Raw genomic sequence first — 17,124 nt, forward strand, 5'->3', positions numbered from 1 at the left:
GATCCCATTTGTCAATTTTGGCTTTTGTTGCCGTTGCTTTTGGTGTTTTAGACATGAAGTCCTTGCTCATGCCTATGTCCTGAATGGTATTACTTAGATTTTCTTCTAGGGTTTTTATGGTTTTAAGTCTAACATTTAAATCTCTAATCCATCTTGAATTAATTTTCATATAAGGAGTAAGGAAAGGATCCAGTTTCAGCTTTCTACTTATGGCTAGCCAATTTTCCCAGCACCATTTATTAAATAGGGAATCCTTTCCCCGTTTCTTGTTTTTGTTAGGTTTGTCAAAGATCAGATGGCTGTAGATGTGTGGTACTATTTCTGAGGGCTCTGTTCTGTTCCATTGGTCTATATCTCTGTTTTGGTGCCAGTACCATGCTGTTTTGGTTACTGTAGCATTGTAGACTTGTTTGAAGTCAGGTAGCATGATACCTCTAGGTTTGTTCTTTTGGCTTAGGATTGTCTTGGCAATGCGGAGTCATTTTTGGTTCCATATGAACTTTAAAGCAGTTTTTCCCAATTCTGTGAAGACAGTCATTGGTAGCTTAATGGGGATGGCATTGAATCTATAAATTACCGTGGGCAGTATGGTCATTTTAACAATATTTATTCTTCCTATCCATGAGCATGGTATGTTCTTCCATTTGTTTGTGTCCTCTTTTATTTCCTGAGCAGTGTTTTGTAGTTCTCCTTGAAGAGGTCCGTTACATACCTTGTAAGTTTGATTCCTAGGTATTTTATTCTCTTTGAAGCTATTGTGAATGGGAGTTCATTCATAATTTGGCTCTCTGTCTGTTACTGGTGTATAAGAATGCTTGTGATTTTGCACATTGATTTTGTATTCTGAGACTTTGCTGAAGTTGCTTATCAGCTTAAGGAGATTTTTGGGCTGAGACAATGGGGTTTTAGATTTCCTCTTGGTACTGATTTCTATTTTTATTCTACTGTGGTCTGAGAAGATGCTTTGTATTATTTCAACGTTTTTCAATTTATTGAGACTTGCTTTATGACTGAGAATGTGGTCAAACTTAGGATAATTCCGTGTGCAAATGAGAAGAATGTATATTCTGGGATTGTTAGGTGGAGTATTCTGTAGATGTCTGTTAGTTCCAATTGGTCAAGTGTTGAATTTAAATTCAGAATTTCTCTGTTTTCTGTTTTGATGATCTGTCTAATGCTGTAAGTGGGGTGTTGAAGTCTCTCACTGTTTTTGTGTGACTGTCAAAGTCTTTTCTTAGGTCTAGAAACATTTGTTTTATAAATCTGAGTGCATATATAATACATTCAGGATACTTAGGTGTTCTCATTGAATTGCACTCTTTATTATGATGTAAATAATGCCCTTCTTTGCCCCTTTCTATTGTTGTTGGTTTCAAGTCAATTTTGATACAAAAACAACAACTCCTGCTTTTTTTGTTTTCTATTTGTGTGGTGGATCTTTCTCCATCTTCTACTTTGAGCCTATGGGTGTCACTGCATATGAGATGGTCTCTCAAAGATAGCAGAAGGATGGTTTTTTTTTTTTTTTAACCCAGTTTGCCACTCTGGGTCTTTTAAGTAGAGCATTTAGGCCATTTACATTCAAGATTAATATTGATATGTGGGGGCTGGGCATGGTGGCTCATGCCTGTAATGCCAGCGCTTTGGGAGGCTGAGGCAGGCGGATCACCTGAAGTCAGGAGTTCAAGACCAGCCTGACCAATATGGTAAAACCCTGTCTCTACTAAAAATACAAAAATTAGCTGGGCATGGTGGCAGGTGCCTGTAGTCCCAGCTTCTCAGGAGGCTGAGCCAGGAGAATTGCTTGAACCTGGGTGGCAGAGGTTGCAGTTAGCTGAGATCGTGCCACTGCACTCTAGCTTGGGTGACAGACCAAGACTCCATCTCAAAAATCTATTTATCTATCTATATAGATATACATATAGATATAGATAGATATGTGGAGTTTTGTCTCTGTCATACATAGTGTTAGCTAGTTGCTTTGTAGTCTCAATTGTGTAGCTGCTTCATAGGGTCTGTGGCCTATGTGCATGCAAGCCAACACTATTTATTGAAAAGACTATTGTTTCTCCACTGTGTATTCTTGGCACCCTTGACAAAAATTAGCTGGCTGTAATATGCTTGGGTTTATTCTGGGTTTTCTATTCTGTTTCATTGATCTATACGTCTATTTTTATGCCAGTACTATGTATTATTTTGGTTACTGTAGTTTTGTAATATAATTTGAAATCACGAAGTGTGATGCCTGAAACTTGCCCTTCTTTCTCAAGATTGCTTTGGCTAATCGGGGTCTTTTGTGACTCCACATGAATTTTAGAATTTTTTCTATTTCTGTGAAAAATGCCATTGGAAATTTGATAGAGATTTCATTGGTTCTATTGATTGCTTTGGATCATATGAACATTTCAACAATATCAATTCTTCCAATCCATGAACACAGGATATCTTTCCATTTACTTATGTCTTCTTCAATGTCTTTCATCAGTGTTTTATAGTTTTTAATGTACAGATTTTTTACCTTCTTGGCTATCAATTGTAAAGTTTCTAAATGCCAACAAATATGCTACAATCCAGATCTCTGTATTCCCTACAACGTCTAGCATAGAGCAGGGTAATCTCTATAACACGTTTATCAAATCAAATAATGACCTATTTTATGATCTACATTTTAATATAAATAAATTTCTAAGTTGAGACTGCTGGGGGAAAAAACATTTTTGTTGAGGAGTCACCAGTTTCATAATGCCACACCTCCAGAATCTAAATGTTGTCCTGTTTACCATTTTGCACGATTTTTTTTTTCTCATATCCCATTTCTTTCTTGCCTCCTGTCTAACTCTGAGAGGACAGTGAGAGTATCTTCCCATTGTGACTTCTCTTCAGCTGCAGAATTGTCCTTAAATAGGTTATCTACAAAACCTGCAGTACAATCATACAGAGTGTGGAAGTACAGCCTTGGCCCTTAGTATTTTTGCTGTCTCATGCCTGAAAACCTGAAATACAATATATCATCTTTGCTGACTAAGAAAGTTCAGTAGAGAGAATACCAGAGGAACTCAAAATTCCTTACCCTTGAACTATAACCATAGGAGCAGAAGAATGAGAATCTACAGGAAACCCAAGTCATGGAAAGCTACTAATGTTGGTATAAGTGTGTGTGTGTGTGTGTTGTGTATACATGTTCCCAGCATCAGGGGACCTCAGTATTACTGATATATTTCTTATGGATCTTGTAGAAAAAAAAGAAAATCTTACTATGGTTGTATAAAAGATCAAATATAGTGGCTCACGCCTGTAATCCCAGCACTTTGGGAGGCCAAGGAGGGCAGATCATGAGGTCAGGAGTTCGAGACCAGCCTGACCAACATGGTGAAACCCCATCTCTATTAAAACACAAAAATTAGCTGGGTGTGGTAGTGTGCACCTGTAATCCCAGCTACTCAGGAGGCTGAGGCAGGAGAATCACTTGAACCTGGGAGGCAGAGGTTGCAGTGAGCCGAGATCATGCCACTGCACTCCAGCCTGGGCGACAGAGCGAGACTCTGTCTGAAAATAAAATAAAATAAAAAACAAAGACCAAATATAATCATTTTCATAAATTATGCTTTATGTCAAATTTTGCACAGTACATTTTCTCTTATGCATATCTATATATCAGCAATTACTATATGCTACATTTAATTATAATATACTTCTTCACCATTCACATAGTCTTCACAATTTGTTCTTTGTGTAGCATGTTATGTGCTCAAAGATTTAAAAAACAGAAAGAACATTGTTTTTGACCTCCCCAATGAGTGGGCTGATATATGAAAGTATATTGATATTCTGCATTTTACTTACCCGTTGAATGGGTAGGCATGAAATTTAAAGAAAAAGTATGCATTTAGCTATTACCTAAAGTATAAATCATTACTTTGATTATTGATGGTATCATTCTTACAAAAGTGTTTTATATTAGGACCTACCTATTCAGCTATTTTACATAACCAATGGAAATAATGTAATCCTAGACATGTAATTACATTGATAAAAGATATAAAAATAATATCTACTATCAAAAATTAAAATTAAAATAGGCCCAAAATAGCCTAATTTTACACCGGGTGCGGTGGCTCACACCTGTAATCCCAGTACTTTGGGAGGCCAAGGCTCCCTTGAGGTCAGGATCACTTGAGATCAGGAGTTTGAGACCAGTCTGGCCAATATGGTGAAACCCCGTCTCTACTAAAAGTACAAAAATTAGTGGCCGGGTGTGGTGGCTCATGCCTGTAATCCCAACACTTTGGGAGGCTGAGGCGGGTGGATCACAAGGTCAGGAGTTCGAGACCAGCCTGACCAACATGGTGAAACACCATCCCTACTAAAAACACAAAAATTAGCCGGGTGTGGTGGTATGCACCTGTAATCCCAGCTACTCAGGAGGCTGAGGCAGGACAATCGCTTGAACCGGGAGGCAGAGGTTGCAGTGAGCCAAGATTGAGCCATTGCACTCCAGCCTAGGTAACAGAGTGAGACTCCGTCTAAAAAAAAATTAGCCAGGTGTGGTGGCGGGTGCCTGTAATCCCAACTACTCAGGAGGCTGAGGCAGGTGGATTGCTTGAACCCAGGAGACAGAGGTTGCAGTGAGCCAAGATTGTGCCACTGCATTCTAGCCTGGGCAACAGAGACTCCATCTCAAAAAAAAAAAAAAAAAATAGCCTGTTTAAAAAACAAAGACCTCATTCCTCAAAAATAGCTTGTTTAAAAACAAAGACCCCGTCCCAGGTTTTGGGGCCAGGTGTGGTGGCTCATGCCTTTGATCCCAGCACTTTGGGAGGCTGAGGTGGGTGGATCACTTGAGGTCAGGAGTTGGTGACCAGCCTGGCCAACATGGTGAAACCCCATCTCTACCAAAAATACAAAAAAAATAGCTGGGCGTGGTGGCATGCACCTGTAATCCCAGCTACTTGGGAGGCTGAGGTGGGAGAATCACTTTAACCCGGGAGGCGAGGTTGCAGTGAGCCAAGATCCCGCCATTGCACTCCAGCCTGGGCAACAGAGCGAGACTCTGTCTCAATAACAACAACAAAAACACATGTTTGGAAAGAAAAACATACATGGCCCAACTCCTATGCCTCTAAGTCAGTTGCCTGTAAAGAGAAAGTATTCTCACCCTTCCACCATCCCAGAATTCTTAGAGGAGCAGGACCCCTATGTGGCAGTCTAGCACTGTCTATCATGGGGTAGATAAGCCTATCTAATTCTGAGGTTCAGTATCAGGAATCGCCTGCTTACAGATGAAAGCTTCATTCTTCTCTATTTTGTCCTTTATCAGTGTAAAAGTAACATTTTGCTTCTCCATCTGGTAACTCTTTTGCTTTATAGGTTGGTTCAGGACATGAATGGAGAATAGCATTGCTATTTATTTGACCTCAAAGATCCCAATACTCTCAGTAGAATTTCAACTCTTTCTAGGATGGGAAGAAAAGAACAATGCCAACTAAATGTGACATGAAGTGACAAACGTGACATAATGCTTGTTTAATGGCATCCCTTGTTTTTCATGTTTTGAAACAGAGAGAACTAACAAAGTAGATGAATTTGGATGGGAAATCTGGATATTTTCCCTCTCAATCAGACAAATGGTCTATTCTCTTTTGTTACTATACAATACTATTCTGCCAAAGAGAGAAATGTTCTTTCCCAAGCCATGGAGTCTAAGTTTGGCAGCGCACCAAAATTATAATTTGATATTAGATGTTAAAGCTGGAAGTAAGTTTTAGTTTTTTGGCTCCTTCATTTTTGAAATGGCAAGTTACCTTTAGAAGTTGGGACAGTGTCCAACTTTCCTTTTTTAACTTGTTGTCTCTCCAAAGGCCGGACTATTGCCACAGGCTCCACTTTGTATGAATTAAAATCCCGTTTGTAGGTAGTACCAAGATCAATCTTCCCTTGTTTTGGTTTATATTCTTCTGGCACATGGCGAGGCTGTTTAACTATTTCATAAGGACGATAATCCGACCTGAAATATATAAATTTGAAACATAGCCTCACAAGTTCTTTTATTTCTAATTATTTCAATGAAATATGGAAAATGTCAAGGCTTTTTTTCCTTGAAAAGTCTGAGAAGATATTAAAATGGCAATAGTTGATAAACTACTTGAAAGAAGTAACTGAATTTCTTATAAAGTCCTATCCAGTGACTAAATATCTTGAGAAAAGTAAATATATCAAAATTCTAGTTTTAAAACATCATTAATTTTAATTAATGTCAGTTAATTGGATCTTCAGTAAATAATATCCTCAAGTAATTGATTTTTTTTCTAACCTGGAAGGAAATTTCAGGTAAAATTTACTAAACCTGAAAGGTTTAAAAAAATAATTCCCCCCGAGTCCACTTTGTCAAAGTCCTTATTCCATCCTACTTAAAGTCTCCAGCAAACTATTTGGCACACTTTCTTCTTTTTGAATCACGCTGTTTCTCGCTTATTGTTAAATGTTAGTAAAACTCTGGTCTTTTTGACATAAATCACATTCAGATTTAGATGTGAAGTTCCTCATCTTGGATCTCCCGAGAATTCCTGTCATGCGATGATGCCAGCCTGGTAAGCGAGCAACCTGGGGCGCTATATAACATTATGTGACAGAAGGTAGTACTGTAGACAGCTGAGGTAAAACTGAGGAATGGAGAAAGAACACACTTAGACTGATCGACGCCCTACGTCCAAATCCTGGCTCTGTTGTTTACTAGCTGCAGGGACCTTGGATAACTTCCCATTAACCCTGTTTAGCCCCAGTTTCTTTTATAAATAATATGGGACAATAATATCTTATTTCACGAGTTGGTTTTTTTAAGGATAGGTACACACAGCTTTTAAGACTGCTGGTGACATAGTAACGATCAATATGGTAGGGGTCCACTACTGGAGACGACCCAGACTTCAGTGGATTGCGGTTTCTTCTGGACTCTAATTGGCACATCACTCTTTGTGATAAACTATCTGTGATTAATCATGATTTTGCATATGCGTACAGTGCTCCAAAGAACCCAAACCCTCACTGAATTAATTCTATTCACAACATATTCTTAGGCTAATAACTGTTCTCACCACTTCCAATCCATTTCATCTGTTTCCAGGACTGCCACTTCCCAATACAGCTCTAAGGTCACCATGTCTCCACGTGATTAAATCCATCGACATTTTAATCCTCATCTTACTGACCTCTCCAGCAGTAAACTGCCATTATTGTCCACACTGTGTGTTTCTGGAAACTTTCTCTTCCTGACTCCTTAATTATTTACTGCCGCTCCTATGCAACTTCATCACCTGTACTCTCAAAACACATGTTAGCATTCCTTAAGACTGGACCTACCTCCACTACTCTTTTCATCCACGTTCATCCTGAGGATAAACTCCTTCTACTCCCACAGCTTGATATACCTAGTTGAAATAACCTCAAATTTACATCTCCCGCTTAGACCGTCTCTCTGAGCTCCATACCAGCATCTATGATGGTCTCTTGGATATCAATGGCAACTCAAAACTAAATATGTCCCAAATCAACTCGTTATTCCCCTAAGAAATGTGGTCCTTTTTGCCCCGTTCTCATTTAAGTGAACGCTATCACCATGCTTTCAGATGCATAGATCCAGAAATCATAGGACTCACCCCTTCATACCTCAATTCCCCCCTATGCAGTCCATCCATCAACTACTGCAATTTTGCCTCATAAATCTCATCTCAAATCTAACCACTTTTCTCCACATCTGCACTACCATAATATGCCAAAGTTTTGCAACAGCCGATTTGAATCACTTCAATAACTTTCAAAAACTCATTTACCCACAATCCACTCTAGTTTCTCCCTCCAATCTTGCTCCACATGGCACCTGAGTAATTTCCTTTCCATGGAAATCTGATCAGGTCATTCTTGCCGTTGTCTCCCTAGCCTCTCCTTAACTTCCTTCCTCCCAACTCCACCCTCTACCAAAAAAAACAAAGCAGAAAAACCTTCATGCTTCTATTACGTAAGGACATAGACGACACTGAACCATGGCTAAAGGCTCTGCGCCTGTTCCTCGCTAGCCTCAGCTCCACCATGCTGCTCTGCTTTCTCTGCTTCCAGCGGCCCTCTTTGATACTTTCTCCTTTCCATGCCTCCTTCCTGCTACATGCTACTCTCTCTCTCTCTGCTTGGAATGCATTTTCCTTCCCCTTAATCACTAATGTAACATCCTTCAGGTTTTGACTTATTTTTTTTAGTTCCCTGATAAAGTCAAACCCTTGGTTCTGGATGTCCAGGACCTGGCCTATTCCTCATAAGATCTTATCACTGTTCCAATTTTAGACTCTCTGAGGTAATGTTTTGATTGCCATCTCTAATAGTCAACATCTGTCAGCACAGAGATCATGACTGCTTTTGGGTCACCACTTATATCCAGGGTCTAGTATAGTGCTTGATGTTTAGATAAATGTATTAATAATTATTTTATTTAAGTAAAAAGGTAGTAGAAATCCACATACCTCTGCCTCCCAAGACCATGTCAGTGTTCTTGCTCCTCCCAAATAACTAACAGAAGGGGAATAGGCAAGAATGCAGTCAGGAAGTGAGAAGAATCAGGAAGGGAAAAGCAAAGCAAAAAGCTAGAACCTCAGTTTCTCTGGTTAGACATAGTAGTGTTAGAAAGTATAACCTCCAACCCAAAGCGCTTTCTATGTAGTATATGAGGGTGAATGAGCTTACCATCTGATATATCCCTGAACATTTTGATGTTGGTCTAAACCGATTCCTTCAGGGCAGGCTTCCTGCCATCTGGCAGTCAATCTAAGTGAGCTACCACAGTAACTGCTATATAAGATCCAAAATCTTGGTACAAGTTCAGACACCTCTTTGCACAGTCACTTCCTGTACTATACAAAGGTACAGAATGCTCCTTGTTGTAAGATAAATCCACTTCTACTGCATAGTCAACACAGTCAAACATGGAAGAGTCAAGCAGTTTCAAGCTCCTAGATTATGACTCTTAGAAATACTGCTAGTTTCCCAGTGAAAATAGAAAGTACAGATCCAATGTCTTACTAAGTGAAGAGATGACAATTTAAGAAATGAATATTTTAGTTTTATTGGCATTTTGGACTTTGGGACTTTCTTTTTTTCTTTTTTTCTCTTTTTTAACTATTAAGGCTTACTTGAATAAGTCAACAGGGGAAATCCAGAATTGAAAAGCAACTGCCTTTTAAAAGAAAGATATGGCAGGTTAAATTTTCTTAATTGCTACACTTAGAAATGGTTAAAAGCATAATCTCTGTTCAATAAATACAAATATTGTAAAATTTATTTTAAATCTCTAATATGAACCATTAAAGCATCAAGAAATAAATATTAATAAATTAAAATGAAGACAAAGAGCCATTCCCATTTAATCAGTCTCAACCAGTTGTTCAATTTATTCATCTCACTTATTATAATCCATAATTATCTTAGTTATTTATCTGATATTTTCATATCTGGACTTTCCCACAACACTATAAACAACAGTAAAGCAAAGACCATCTCTGTTTTATGTTCCATGTCATCCTCAGTGAGCAGTCCAGTTCCTGACCTACTGCACTGAATCAGTGGCAACAGAATCACTAGCAATGCTGGTTAAAACGCAGTTTCCTGAGACCCACTCTATTATCTACTGGCTCTTTTAGATGGAGATCTGGAATCTGCAATTGTAACACTTCTAGATGACACTACTGCATACCAAAATCTGAGGACTAAGTAAAATCTTCCATCTGTGGAAGAGCCATACACCTACACAAGTAACTAGAGTCACCAAAGTATTATTACTGCAAGGAATGCCTGAAATGTTAAAATAGAAATATTAGACTAAAAGTTTAAAAGTCTCCACCTTTGCTATATAAGAATGAGCTGCATCTGAAATGAAATGAAAATGGCTAACATCAAAATCTAAAGCTATTACAGAGCATTTTAAAACTCTAAATTATAGAAATATGATGTCTGAGTTCCTCGAAAGCAGGAACTTCAACTTGTGAAAGGAAAATAAATCTTGGGGCCCCGAAATCACTAAGCTAAGGGGAAAAGTGAAGCTGGGAACTGCTTAGGACAAACCTGTCTCCCATTCTATTCATAGTCACCCCTCTGCTCACTGAGATAAATGCATATCTGATTGCTTCCTTTGGAGAAGCTCATCAGAAACTCAAAAGAATGCAACCATTTGTCTCTTATCTACCTATGACCTGCAAGCTCACTCCCAGTTTCGAATTTGTCCCGCCCTTCTGGAACGAACCAATATTCATCTAACATATATGTTGATTGACGTGTGTCTCCCTAAAACGTATAAAACCAAACTGTGCTCTGACCACCTTGGGCACATATTATTGGGACCTCCTGAGGCTGTGTCACCAGCACGCACCCTCAACCTTGGCAAAATAAACTTCCTAAATTAACTGAGACCTATCTCAGATATTTGGGGTTCACAAACTTATTGACATTTTATACTTAACACTAGGATTGTACCTTGAATATAGTATATACATTAACAGTTCAAATAAAATAATGAGTAAATATACTTAACCCACCTAACTGACAAAATTTGAGAAATCAAAAAAGGTAAGTTCAAATGAAAAGTACAGATTTAAGAGGATTTTTTTTCATCACTCACTGAACAAATATTGGGTACCTACTATGTGCTAGTAGGCATTGTATTAGTTTTCTAAAATAGAATGCTGAGATAACAATAGACTTAGTTCCTGCTTTCATGAAACACTGAAACCAACCTAACGATAAATAACAGGAAGGTGCTTTGGGAGATTACATAGAAGAATTTTACCTAATCTGAAAACTGGATGAAGTGTCAGAGAAGGCTTACTCAAGTGACAATTTAGTTGAGATCTGCAGATTGAATGAGCATTAGCTAAGAGAGGGAAGGAAAATTGCAGGTAGGGAAAATAGTATCTTGGAAGACCCTGAGACAAGGAAACCTGGCACTTTCCAAATAAATAAAAAAATGGCCCATGGGATGGAGCATAAAAGTGAAAAGGGCACTACAGTGAAAATGAATTAGAGAATTAAGTAGTGAGCAAACCATGCCTCCACATGGTTTTGATAAGGATTCTGGTTTGTGTTAAACACAATGGGAAAGTTTAAGAGTATTTTAAGCAGAAAAGTGATAGGATTTGGTTTGCATTTGGGAAGGCCGAAGTATTGAAAACAGATCAAACTGCAAAACTAGAGTAGATTCAGATATTATACTTAGAAAGCGACTGCATTCCTCTAGGTCAAGCTTGTCCAACCTGCAGCCTATGGGCTGCATGCGGCCCAGGACGGCTTTGAATGAAGTCCAACACAAATTTGTNTACTTTCTTCTTTTGAATTAATGCCGTTTTCTCGCTTATTGTTAGATGATTAGTAACTCTAGTTTTTAGACATAAATCACATTCAGATTACGGATATAAGTGTTCCTCATCTTTGGATCTCCCAGCTGGTAATGCAGCCAACCTGGGCGCTATATAACATTATGTGACAGAGGTAGTACTGCAGACACTGAGGTAAAAACTGAGGAATAGAGAAGAACACAAATTTAGACTGATCAGACTGCCTACGTCCAAATCCTGGCTCTGTCATTTACTAGCTGCAAGACCTTGGATAACTTCATTAACTGTTTATGCCCCAGTTTCTTTATATATCATAGGGCACAATAATATCTTCTATCTCACATAGTTGTTTTTAAGGATATACACACACGCTTTTAAGACTCCTTGGTACACAGTAAGATCAATATGGTAGCCACTACTGTTACTACCCTAAGACTTCATGGATTGCTTTTTTCTTCTGGACTCTATTGGCACATCACTCATTTTGTGATTAAACTATCTTGTATTAATCAATATTTGCTGCGTATGTCTGTAAGTTCCCCGAAGAAACCCGAAACCCTCACGGAATTCTTCTTCTATTCACAACATAACTACTTAGACTAATTAACTGTTTTCTCACCCACTCCAATCCATTTCAATCTGGTTTCCAGGACTGCCACTTCCCTAATACAGCTCTAAGGTTCACCATGTCTTCATTGTGATTAAATTCATCGAACATTTTTAGTCCTCATCTTACTTGACCTCTCCAACAGTAATTGACATTATTGTCCACACTGTCTATTTCTAGGAAACTTTCTCTTCCTGACTTCCTGATTATCTTTTGCCAGTCTCCTATGCAACTTCATCTACCTTTACTCAGTCATTAAATACATGTTAGCATTCCTCAAGACTTGGACCTACCTACACATACTTCTTTTCATTCACTGTTCACTCCTGAGGATAACTCTTCTACTCCCACAGCTTCGATTACTACCTAGATTGAAATAACCCTCAAATTTACATCTCAGCTTAGACCTCTTCTCTGAGCTCCATACCAGTATCTACGATGGTCTCTTGGATATTCAATGGCAACTCAAAACTTAGTATGTCCCAAATCAACTCGTTATTTCCCCTTAATAAATGTGGTCCTTTTTGCTTGTTCTCTATTTAAGTGAGTGCTATCACCATCGCTTCAGATGCATAGTCAGAAATCTAGGACTCACCCTTCATACCTCAATTCTCTCCCCTATCTAGTCCATCATCAACTACTGTCAATTTTGCCTCATAAATCTCTCTCAAATCTAACCACATTTTTCCACATCTGCCACTACCATAATATGCAAAGTTTTTACAATAGCTCATTTGAATCACTTTAATAGCTTCCTAAACTCATTTACCCACATCCACTCTAGATCTCCCTCCAATCTTTTCTTCACATGGTACCTGAAGTAATTCTTTCCCAAGTAAATCTGATCAGGTCATTCTTGCCCTCATCTCCCTGGCCTCTTCCTTAACTCCCTTCCTCCCCTACTGCACCCTCCACCAAAAAAAAAAAAAAAAAAAAAGAAAAGAAACCTTCATGACATATTACTGTAAAGACATAGACAACACTGAACATGGCTTAAAGGCTCTGCCTGGCCTCCTTCACTAGCCTCAACTCTCACTGTGCTTCCTCTTGCTTTCTCTGTTCCAGCTGGCCCTCTTTGATAATTTTCTCCCTAACACGCTCCTTCCTGCTACATGCTACTCTCTCTCTCTCTGCTTGAAATGCATTTCCTTCCCCCTCTTAATCCAGTTAATTTAACATCCTTCAGGTTTTGACTCATTTTTCTTATTCCCCTGATAAAGTCAAACTCTTATTCTGGCTGTCAAGATACCTGTGCCTTTCCTTCATAGATTTCATCATTGTTGTAATTTTAGACTTATTTGAGTAATGTTTTTGATTGCCATCTCTAATAGGTTGCAACATCTGTCAGCACAGAGATCATGACTGCTTTTGGTCACCACTATATCCCAGGTGTCTAGTATAGTGCTTGATGCTTAATAAATGCTTAATAATTTTTTTATTTAACGAATGAAGAGTAGTAGAAATCACATACCTCTGCTTCTCAAGACATGTGAGTTGTTCTTCGCTCTTCCTAAATACAAGCTAGAGGGGAATAGGCTAAAATGTAGTCAGGAAGTGAGAGAATCAGGAAGAGAAAAGCAAAGCAAAAGCTTAGAACTCTCAGTTTCTCCGGTTAGACTAGTTAAGTGTTAGAAAGTATACCTCCAAACCCAAAGCCGCTTTCTATGGAGTAGTAGTAGAGGGTGAATGCAGTCTTATTCATCTGATATATCCTAAAACATTTGATGTGTCTAGAATCCTACTCCTTCAGGGCAGGCTTCCTGCCAACTCTGGCAGTCATCTAAGTGAGCTACAACTGTACTGCTATAAAGGATCCAAAATCTTGTACAAGTTCAGACACCTCTTTACACAGTCACTTCCTGTACTATACAAATGTACAGAATGCTTTTTTGTTTGTACAGATAAATCCACTTTCTACTGCACAGTCACCACAGTCAACATGAGGGAGTCAAGTAAGAGTTTCAAGCTCCTAGATTATGACTCTTAGAAATACTGCTAGTTTCCCAGTGAAAATAGAAAGTACAGATCCAATGTCTTACTAAGTGAAGAGATGACAATTTAAGAAATGAATATTTTAGTTTTATTGGCATTTTGGACTTTGGGACTTTCTTTTTTTCTTTTTTTCTCTTTTTTAACTATTAAGGCTTACTTGAATAAGTCAACAGGGGAAATCCAGAATTGAAAAGCAACTGCCTTTTAAAAGAAAGATATGGCAGGTTAAATTTTCTTAATTGCTACACTTAGAAATGGTTAAAAGCATAATCTCTGTTCAATAAATACAAATATTGTAAAATTTATTTTAAATCTCTAATATGAACCATTAAAGCATCAAGAAATAAATATTAATAAATTAAAATGAAGACAAAGAGCCATTCCCATTTAATCAGTCTCAACCAGTTGTTCAATTTATTCATCTCACTTATTATAATCCATAATTATCTTAGTTATTTATCTGATATTTTCATATCTGGACTTTCCCACAACACTATAAACAACAGTAAAGCAAAGACCATCTCTGTTTTATGTTCCATGTCATCCTCAGTGAGCAGTCCAGTTCCTGACCTACTGCACTGAATCAGTGGCAACAGAATCACTAGCAATGCTGGTTAAAAACGCAGTTTCCTGAGACCCACTCTATTATCTACTGGCTCTTTTAGATGGAGATCTGGAATCTGCAATTGTAACACTTCTAGATGACACTACTGCATACCAAAATCTGAGGACTAAGTAAAATCTTCCATCTGTGGAAGAGCCATACACCTACACAAGTAACTAGAGTCACCAAAGTATTATTACTGCAAGGAATGCCTGAAATGTTAAAAATAGAAATATTAGACTAAAAGTTTAAAAGTCTCCACCTTTGCTATATAAGAATGAGCTGCATCTGAAATGAAATGAAAATGGCTAACATCAAAATCTAAAGCTATTACAGAGCATTTTTAAAACTCTAAATTATAGAAATATGATGTCTGAGTTCCTCGAAAGCAGGAACTTCAACTTGTGAAAGGAAAATAAATCTTGGGGCCCCGAAATCACTAAGCTAAGGGGAAAAGTGAAGCTGGGAACTGCTTAGGACAAACCTGTCTCCCATTCTATTCATAGTCACCCCTCTGCTCACTGAGATAAATGCATATCTGATTGCTTCCTTTGGAGAAGCTCATCAGAAACTCAAAAGAATGCAACCATTTGTCTCTTATCTACCTATGACCTGCAAGCTCACTCCCAGTTTCGAATTTGTCCCGCCCTTCTGGAACGAACCAATATTCATCTAACATATATGTTGATTGACGTGTGTCTCCCTAAAACGTATAAAACCAAACTGTGCTCTGACCACCTTGGGCACATATTATTGGGACCTCCTGAGGCTGTGTCACCAGCACGCACCCTCAACCTTGGCAAAATAAACTTCCTAAATTAACTGAGACCTATCTCAGATATTTGGGGTTCACAAACTTATTGACATTTTTATACTTAACACTAGGATTGTACCTTGAATATAGTATATACATTAACAGTTCAAATAAAATAATGAGTAAATATACTTAACCCACCTAACTGACAAAAATTTGAGAAATCAAAAAAGGTAAGTTCAAATGAAAAGTACAGATTTAAGAGGATTTTTTTTCATCACTCACTGAACAAATATTGGGTACCTACTATGTGCTAGTAGGCATTGTATTAGTTTTCTAAAAATAGAATGCTGAGATAACAATAGACTTAGTTCCTGCTTTCATGAAACACTGAAACCAACCTAACGATAAATAACAGGAAGGTGCTTTGGGAGATTACATAGAAGAATTTTACCTAATCTGAAAACTGGATGAAGTGTCAGAGAAGGCTTACTCAAGTGACAATTTAGTTGAGATCTGCAGATTGAATGAGCATTAGCTAAGAGAGGGAAGGAAAATTGCAGGTAGGGAAAATAGTATCTTGGAAGACCCTGAGACAAGGAAACCTGGCACTTTCCAAATAAATAAAAAAATGGCCCATGGGATGGAGCATAAAAGTGAAAAGGGCACTACAGTGAAAATGAATTAGAGAATTAAGTAGTGAGCAAACCATGCCTCCACATGGTTTTGATAAGGATTCTGGTTTGTGTTAAACACAATGGGAAAGTTTAAGAGTATTTTAAGCAGAAAAGTGATAGGATTTGGTTTGCATTTGGGAAGGCCGAAGTATTGAAAACAGATCAAACTGCAAAAACTAGAGTAGATTCAGATATTATACTTAGAAAGCGACTGCATTCCTCTAGGTCAAGCTTGTCCAACCTGCAGCCTATGGGCTGCATGCGGCCCAGGACGGCTTTGAATGAAGTCCAACACAAATTTGTAAACTTTCTTAAAACATTATGAGATTTTCTTGTGATTTTTTTTTTTTTTTTTGCTCATCAGCTATGGTTGGTGTTATTGGATTTGATGTGCGGCCCAAGACAATTCTTCCAATGTGGCCCAGGGAAGCCAAAAGATTGGACACCCTGCTGTAGGTGGTGGTGACAGTGGAAAGCAGACAAATATTAGATATTTTAGGAAGTTAAAAAAAAATAGAACTTCTTATATCCCTTTTTTCTTCTCACACTTTGTCAACCTAATTCTCATTTTTCTGTTTTTTTTCAAGCTGTGACTTAACTAGTCTCTTGCCTATTAGATTGGTTCAACTTAAATCAATGAAACAGTAATTTAAATAGCTAGAAAAATTTATTGACAGCAGAAGAGTTGGGAGAAAAATAAGTAAAGCAAATAGTTACTAAATATTTACTTAAATGTAGTTATTCCTTCCATTTTAACACGGCATGCTCGAATTTCTTGCTTGGGTTTAAGACTTTGAGTTGGAAGAACATTGTCATACATAGGATATTTTTCCAAATACTCAGTTGTAGGGCAAAACATCCCAGAATTTTCATAAATCCTTGTGGTTCCATGTGGACAATGATGTCGCCTGTGCAAAAAATAAACTGAAAGATTAACTTTAAAAAACATTTTGTGTTGTAATTGCATTTTAATCAGAGACCACCAATAAACTCACAGTTTCTAAATTCTAGAGCTTTACTGAAAAAAAACTTTTTCCTCTATAAAAACAATCTATCAATAATGGTCTATCTCTACGTGGTGGAAGCACAGCAATTAAGTGTCTCATAACAATTTAGTGTCTTGT

At 37.9% G+C, this 17,124-nt stretch overlaps 1 pseudogene; it reads right to left on the minus strand.

Moving 5' to 3' along the window:
• The window catches only part of LOC108529666 (stabilizer of axonemal microtubules 2-like), a 36,269-nt pseudogene that overhangs the window by 11,694 nt on the left and 7,451 nt on the right, over nucleotides 1-17,124 (minus strand).

This window comes from Rhinopithecus bieti, unplaced genomic scaffold (assembly GCF_001698545.2).
Source record: "Rhinopithecus bieti isolate Rb0 unplaced genomic scaffold, ASM169854v2 scaffold_7045, whole genome shotgun sequence".
NCBI lineage: Eukaryota > Metazoa > Chordata > Mammalia > Primates > Cercopithecidae > Rhinopithecus > Rhinopithecus bieti.